Source organism: Ascidiella aspersa, chromosome 7 (assembly GCF_963924565.1).
Source record: "Ascidiella aspersa chromosome 7, kaAscAspe10.2, whole genome shotgun sequence".
In the NCBI taxonomy this organism is placed as follows: Eukaryota; Metazoa; Chordata; class Ascidiacea; order Phlebobranchia; family Ascidiidae; genus Ascidiella; species Ascidiella aspersa.
In genome coordinates, this window is record NC_139453.1 from 22,295,390 (window position 1) to 22,303,648 (window position 8,259).

General features: G+C 40.1%; 1 protein-coding gene across 1 annotated transcript in view; it reads right to left on the bottom strand.

Annotated features, from left to right (window-relative positions):
* LOC146138349 (uncharacterized) overlaps positions 1-1,694 on the bottom strand; it is a 38,205-nt gene extending 36,511 nt beyond the window's left edge. Inside the window, exons 1-2 of the mRNA XM_083393919.1 lie at positions 1,632-1,694; positions 10-78 (exon numbers count right to left, since the gene is read on the bottom strand). The gene's annotated coding sequence lies outside the window, so the exon portion shown is untranslated. The remainder of the gene's footprint in view (positions 1-9; positions 79-1,631) is intronic.
* Positions 1,695-8,259: the final 6,565 nt, after the last annotated feature.

Here is an 8,259-nt window from a genome sequence, read left to right on the forward strand (position 1 = left end):
GTTGCTTACCAAGGAGAAGTGAATCCGCGATAAATTCTTGAAGCCCCGTGAAACGAAATTTTCTTTTTCGAAATTTGGCTGTAATGTAGAAGGATATTTATGATGAAAGACAGGACTCCATTTTAATATATCTATAGGATTTATTGTTACCGCTTATAATATATTTCAAAAGTATTTTATTTGTTGAGGTGCCTATATTTGTTAACAGTAAAAATGTCTCTAGCCTATATCTATAACTTGCAATACCAATCAAAAAGTATTTTTAATCAAATATTTGTCATAAAAAAATCACAAATTGATTCAGCTTTTGTTCACTCATGTCAGGAATTGTAGTTTGATGTGAACGCTTGAGCCTTTATTAATCGTTTTAAACTGTCAGATTAATATACAAGTGCTTGCGCCAACTTTCGTTCGCGCTTATAGGTTTCAGATTTAGTGTTTTCGAACACACTTACCGTCTCTCTGAGTAGCTTTGTTCTATTGTAACGGCTTCAATATTTGCAACAGAATTTATTTTTGCCTATCGCTGAACTATGTTACAATACAACTGAGAGCGAACGTGAAAACTAGCTGTTCTTATTGAAGCAATGCCACCGCAAAGTCAACCGCACGGCAAACAATGTCTCTCTTTGACTGCAACCAAAACAAAAAAGTCGCCGTCCATAACGTATAACATATACCGCTATCCATTTTCCCGACTTTTCTATTGCAATATTTTTGCCTAAATTACACTAACGCAAACAAACGCCCAAACGCCTGTATGGAAATTGATGTAAATCGGAATAGACACAAATTCTTCACTTTACATGCTAATATTTCGGTGACGCATTCTCATTTGTTCGCACCCTGAACTTATAAAATAATATAGCTGAGTTACAATACACTATAGCCAATGTAGATGGCATTCACAAAAGGTGTTACAGTCATCAAATTGAAAACAAATCGTAGTTTTTATCTTACGTTATGTATATAAATTAAAGAAAACCTGTGACAGTTTAAAACACACTAAAGAAATCAACTGTGATGACGGGGATTTTGCTAAACTAATAGAGCAGCTTCACTCACTTTTATAGATTAGTTTTCTCAGATAATGTTTTTATAAATTAGTTAAGTTGTCTGTTGAGTTTGCTTGTTTTTAGCTGTTTAGCGCATTTTGCTAAATAGCTCTTACGCCCTCTTGCGAAAAAAAGTTTATAAACATTATTTTTCCGTTCATATTTTAGCGTTTGTTTTGGCGGTTACAATTTGCGATAACGCTTCCATCTGAACGTTTCCCACTTCCAAATGGAACAGGTTAAAACTAAAAATCTCCTGGGTTATTTAAAAATTGTAATGGATCCGAACAGAAGGGTTTAGCAAAATTGAAAGACCTCCGGCTAAAAATTATAACCAAGTAACAGGTAAACAATAAACAAGAGCACTCGTTCACTTATTTTCCATAAACGCGTGCAATTTTAAGTGCAATTTCGTTTGCTGCAAACTTATTCGAATTGCGAAAGCGACTTTGCACACATGATATGACTCGGTCAATTTGCAGACAGGGCCCCGGATTTGTACCGCATACCTTCCGTGCCGCATACAAATCTCTTCTAGTTTAAATACAAGCAACTAAATGGTAATTGGAATCTCACCTGCGTTATTCCCGCGTGTTGTGTTTACGTTGAGGCCGACTTTCCTTGAAATTTCGAAATCGATGGATTGTTGACTTTATCGCCGCCGTTTACTTTTTCGATTTCCAACGCAAATTTTGCCTCAACCTATCAACAAATCTCCGCGTGCTGCTGGAATGCAAAGCGAGATATTAAAGGTGTGGCCGCCGATTTATACTATACCACCAATCAGCAGTGCAAATGCGTCATGGCTTTGCTGAAAGCCGTTAGCATGCTGATGGGCGCATCTGCATTCTAGCAAATTTTCGGGTAACTTCACGACAACGCATTAACACGCGTGCCTCGCGTGCCTCATATCAGGCCCGCGCATATAGGAGATTTATACGTCCTTAAAATAGCTCGCTTTGGGGGAGAAATTCGCGACGGCAGTCGTACGCATCACTGCATGAAGCATGTACCAAATCGCGCCCGTGTACATCGCACGAAACGCACTAAATCGTATTCCGTGACTTGCACGACGTTAGAGAAAACATACTTTTTTACTACAAGTTGATTTTTATAGTACGCAGTGTTCGGTGCGTAACACTATAGCTGTACCCGACAGACCTTTCACCTAAAAATCGCAGGTTAAGTGCGTCATATTTTTCGCGGCGTCATGGTGCTACGTGGCGGCCACGCAAAAGTTTTATTTTACAAAATCGTAAGCGGCGTTCTATATTAAATTCACGAACATATATAAAACCTTGATGACAGTAGATGTGTTTTTTTGCTTTGCGCTATATTCAGCTAAAGGTTATTTCTATTGGCCGGCAGTTTTTCTACATTTGTTTTCTTGTTAAGCATCGATGATTACATAGTGTCTTTGCGACAATTTCGTGTAGTTTTACTCTAGATAAGCGCAGCCAGTACTTTCTCTGTCGCTATTGTCCTGAGACAAAGGTACCCTTCGAGGCTCTACCCACTATCCTGCGGTGTTTTGCGAGGTCTCAGCTCGGCGAAACGGTTTGCTTGTTTCTTCTCTGCTCGTCTTTACACGTACCACTCACTATCTATTCGATTCCTACCTCATCGACGCGATCGGTACTAAAAACAATTTCCATATACTGTTTCTTTGTTATTATTCAACGGACCAGTTTATGAGTAGTATGCTGAATAGCGGCGAATATTCGATCTTTCTCTATAAACCTAATTTCGACATTATAATTTATTACTTATATGTGAACAAACGACCGCAATATATCGATTGCCCCAATAGTTCCTAAAAGCGCTGACAGCAGTACAACCTTCACGTGTAATTTCGTCTGCCAAGTTGGGTCATTTTTAGCAGAAACCCTGCTCAAGCTAATAGAAGTAGACCTGCGCCGAGATGTTGACTTAACTTCAAGGGTCGCGTCAACGGCAGACGAAAAAATCAGTTTCGATTTCGATGAAGGCCGAGTCTCGCGTTTCGTTAAGAGCGGATCTCGAAGTGTTCGAATTTCAAAAACTTCGCCAGGACGCGTATTGTGAAATCGACATCAATCCACAGCTGATAAATGTGAAAAAATACAATCTCATGACTGAAAAACACAGTTTTTAAAATAAAACAGACAAACATTACGATATGCAAACCTTCGCAAACATTTAGAGCCACAGTAGATATAGGATTTTAAATATTACAAAAACTTTTTGTACACTGTAAAGCGTTTAATCGATAGCACTTTCTATTTGAAAATATTTTGGTATACAAAAACAATTCACCCCCAAGACGCAAAATCCTAGCCTTTTCATCGCAGTTTAAGTATAGCGGTGCACCTTTCACCTGCTATTGCGCACTGCAGAACGTTAGTTTTATACAAGGTTCGCACACTATGATTTATGTAGGCAATGAGGTCGCGCGACAAACATACAAGAGAATCACTTTCAAAACACAACTAGTTTACAAAGCAAGTCACCGCACTGCACTGCGTTGCACTTCGTTTCCAAAGAAGCCTCGACTCTCTCGTGTTAGCGAAGCCAAAGTGAGCCATGTTACTAAGAAAGAGCGTAATCAACTGCTTTACTAATCACTCGTGATTCACAAGTTTGACCCGTTCTGCTCCCTTACCGCTCGCCAGCAAATCCTACCACGCAAACTCCTCCTATCCTGTAGAATTGCTATCCGCGCTCTGCTCAACATATTGTCGAAACGATCTGTTTCCTATGGCAAAAGCAAAGTGACGCCGGACTTTCAGATCTCCACAAAAGTTTTGCGCTTTGCGACGTCGGACTTAGTCACTTTGAAAATAAAGAGCACATTTTTTTGGCGTTGGCGGTTTTCAGCTGCTACCGTTTTCAGCTGCACACTTGTGTACTCCACAAATGCGCCTGCATTGTTCGCCTGATATTCCTCTATTGCTCTTGCGCCAACGGCGAACAAAAGGCTTTAAACGAATACCGACTGCTGAATGAAGGTTGCAATGGCTTACGGCAAGCAACGACTATTGTCTATCGCCGTTTGTGATTCAACATTTGTCGCACCGCGTGCTGTGCCTATCTTACGGCCAAGCGTCAAACGGAAAAACATTACCACTCTTAACTGCCGCGCCGCTGTAATGCGTAATGCGGCAGCAGAAAACATATGAATGTGGTGTCGTGGGGAAAACGAAAAAAAAACTGTTCTTTCGCCGCTCGATTTTGTTTGCACACAGCGGTGCGACTGCTGATGGGACGTTTACTTACTGGTTGGCTCGAAAGTGGAGATCCGTACTTTGTACCGCTGTTTTTTTATTCCCGAGACCGGTCGCCGCGCAAACGACAAGATTTATGACAGCGCCTCTCCCTTAAAACTGCGTTCGGGTTGCGCTGGTATTTAACCTTTAGATGCCGCCTTTGCGACCGTGAATAGGCCACCTGATTTCCACACGAATCAAAAAAACAAAAATGCTGTCCTTAGCTAAAAAAGGTTAATAAAATGCGACACTAACATTACTAGAAGAATGTTGTTCATTTACTCACAGCTGTTGACAAAATTGGGTTTGCAAACCCCTGGGCCCCGCCGTGAAATTTAAATAGTTACCCTCAACATCGTTTGTATATATTTATTGATAAGTGTCTTTGGCTGAGTACATCCTTTTATTAAGTTTTATGAACACCGATGCATTTCATATTCTCTGTACGGTACAGGTGGTCTGTATAAGTCCTGATTTCAATGTCAGAGTAATTATTTTAGCGCGAAATTTTATTTTTATTTTGTTTTTTGGTATTTTAAGGGGGTTCAAGCAGCGAAAGAGTTTGAGAACCACTGATTTCTCCAAGCCACTTCAATAATCCGCTCCGACTTATTTCGACGTTCACTTCAAAATTGCGCGCGTCAGGTTGCCCGAGGTTTCCGTTTATTTCAAAATCCGCTCTATTTTCGCGGCATTGTTTACTCCAACCGCGTCACGCCGCTTTCAAACGCAAACCTGTATTAGTAAAGGACGTAAAGTCCCCGCCTATTGCGTTTTTAAGATACCTAGCAAAACCCACTCGAAATTGAAAACAATCACAGGGGCGCGCCCCACGCCAAAGGTCGACCCCACAACAGGACGACAACCCCCCGAATCCTAGGGGGGCACGCCGCTTCCCGTTTCGACGCAAAACGGAAATGCGTCGGCGCGCAACGCGACGTAAGGGCGAGCGTGTTGCGTCGAACTGCGATTTGTTGTGAGCGCGGCGTCGAATTAGCGCGTATTTGTTTGGAAACAAATCGATGACACAGAATGTCGTCGGGATTGTCGCGTCCGTCATCGTCACGCTTCGCCTGCGCCGGCGGGACGACATAAAAATAAACGACCCCCGAAAATAGAAGCACTTGACCGGCGTGAATATAGGTTATAACCAAGAATGCGCGCTCGGCTGTTTGCCTTTTTTAGGGCTTTAGCCGGATGTGACCTTCAGAAATGTTTTGTGTTTTTAATTGTGAAGTACCATAACTATAATATACCAGGGAAACCGTGGCGGTCAATTGTAAAGGCAAACGATTTTGCGTAGGGCGTTGGCCGGGATTATAAAGTTACTTCAAAACATGTTTTGTGGGGAATTTTAAGTTGGCAATTTTTAATTTTTTCACTATTTATGTGTTGATTCTAGATTTGAGTTTTTGTAAGTTCGATTTGAAGTGAATTGTTACAAATTTAATTTTAGCATCATACATCTATACATTTTCGTATCGCTATAATAGATATAGACGAAATGGACGCGGCATAATTGGCAATTTCAAATAAAGCTTTGAAATGTTAAACTTAAGTTTAAGATGTTCTTCAACCTATGAAATAAATATTTATGACTCAATCATGCACTGAAAAAAAATTGGTCTACTCTAGACTCAACAGATTAATCAATAACGTTTAATAAAACCATACCCGAAAAAAGAGAAGTGTTTTTTTTTATATAGCAATATAGTCATCAACTTAGATATGTTTCAAGCTGATCGTTATTTATGTTTTGCTCCAAGTCTGCTTGAAGCGCTTTAGGATGTCAACCACGGAAAGGAGTTTCGCTTCCAATTGCTGTTGTTAAAACAAAGCAAAACACGCCGAGGACCCTTTCCATTATCCATTAACTGCACGGCGGTACACGAGGACTTGCGACCTGTGTACGCCATGCCATTGCTGTGCCCTTGTCGAATCATTGAACCAACACCGCAACGCACACGAAGGTCAAGCCCAACCGGCTAAGTTTTTTCTTTGTCAAATGCTACTTGCCGCTTGAAAACTTGCGCGACCAGATAGCGGCTGAAAATAGGGTCTCAGAACTCTTTTTAACCCTACAGATTGTAAAGCTTTTCGAAAACTTTATATTCAATAAAAATTTGATAAACTTGATTCTTGCCTACATACGGTTATCAACGACTTTTAATAAATGGGCCTGAATGGTGTTGCATTTGTCAGCATTTTATTGCATTGATACACAGCCTGTGAATATTGCCATCGAGGGGGCAGTTTTTACAATGATATGAGATGCTATCCTGCACAACTGAATAGCAAAAGTTAGTAACCAGCCTGAATAGTACTTTCTTATTTTGCAAGGTCAAATTATAAGGTCATTGTGGTGCTGTTTGTCATTCGGTTAACTGGAGGTACTAAAGCCTGTAATATTTAAAGCCCTGTAATTGAAAAACATGAAATATTTTTTCAGGAAGATTTAAAAACATTAAATTCTTCTCAGGAGTAATAACACTCAAGGGTGATATATTGGGTAATTGGGGCAAATTAATCAAACGAATTGAGACCCTCTGGATGTAATTTGAGTTTCGGGCGCCTTGTCGTCGTTGATAAACCTGCCTGTTTTAAACTCACGGTAGTTTGTTGACTTTCTTGCTTTGTTTCGAGTAATCGAGACACCTCAATGTTGACTGACGAGGGTCACTGACAGGTGGCATGATGTTGTAACTCTGTCGGTGATGACTGCGACACTTTATACTACTTTAAACGGGACCTGAACTTCAGCGAAAACGAAAGTACAAATTTCTTGACTGGGATATTTTGGAATTCCTGTGTCTTAAGATTTTATAGAGGTTGCGTTTGTTCCCGTGGGGCCGATGACATAATGGTCATCATATAACTTGAAAATGTACACAGTTAAAACGTATGTAAAGTTAATTGTCTTAGTTTGATATGCTTCATTTAACAGCACTAAAACACAATTTTCTCCCCTAAAGAACTATCCCGGTGTTTTTTCGTTTTTTTTAAGTGTATATACATGGTATAAAAGTCAAAGACTGCATACCGATTGTCATACGCAGCGGAAATTCCATGTAAATGTAATGCTGCGATGCCAGACAAACGGCGCTTATATTTCTACAAACATAACCTGACACCCACGGCCGAACTCATAAATAACATGCAGCACCACGCAGAAAAGCTAGATTGCCTCACGAAGCGCAGTAAATCGTTATTCCTCGTTAGGTTTTCGTATTATGCACAAAACAACGCTGCGGTTAAGATAACGATGTTTGTTTTCTTGACTATTGCCGTCGGGGCTGCGCTAAATATAAACCCGGCCGTTTTATCGCTTTTCAACAATACTGTGTACCAAGTATAAAACCTTTTCAATGTATTTTATCCCCTTAATAAAACAGTTAGGGCTATCGCTAAAAGTTGGTCAGATGTAGGTGAAATATGCCAAATGGAAGTTGTATACTGGGCAAAAATGTAAAAAAAAACCTAGCGAAGCGAACATTAACCTTTTTATTTATTTAGTATGGGCCTAGTCGTCGTTCGCGAGACAAAAGACATGACTGTATACACATGGAACATCGTAAACCCATATATTCGCTTTCCCGTGAGTGTTTTACCGTAAAAGCAATGGGAGGTTTTGTCGAATGCCCTTAACGCCTGTTTTAGCAAACAGGCAATTAGCTCCTAAAATATTTTCCACTTTGGTCACGTTCCACTCTTTAAAGAATACCTTGAACTTTGTTTTTTTACCACCTTGCAGTTTCGAGTCCCCACTATACTGAAACTGGCTGGCATGGCGACGCAAGATGCAATTTTTAAAATTAAAAACATGTCGTGAGATTTCCGAAGAGAGCGATATTACCAGTGAGAAAACGACCAAAATTTTAATTTATATTAGATTCCTGATTTTTAACTAGGGAATAAATGTTGGTAATTTATACGTAAAAAAAACAACTTCAAACAGAAGG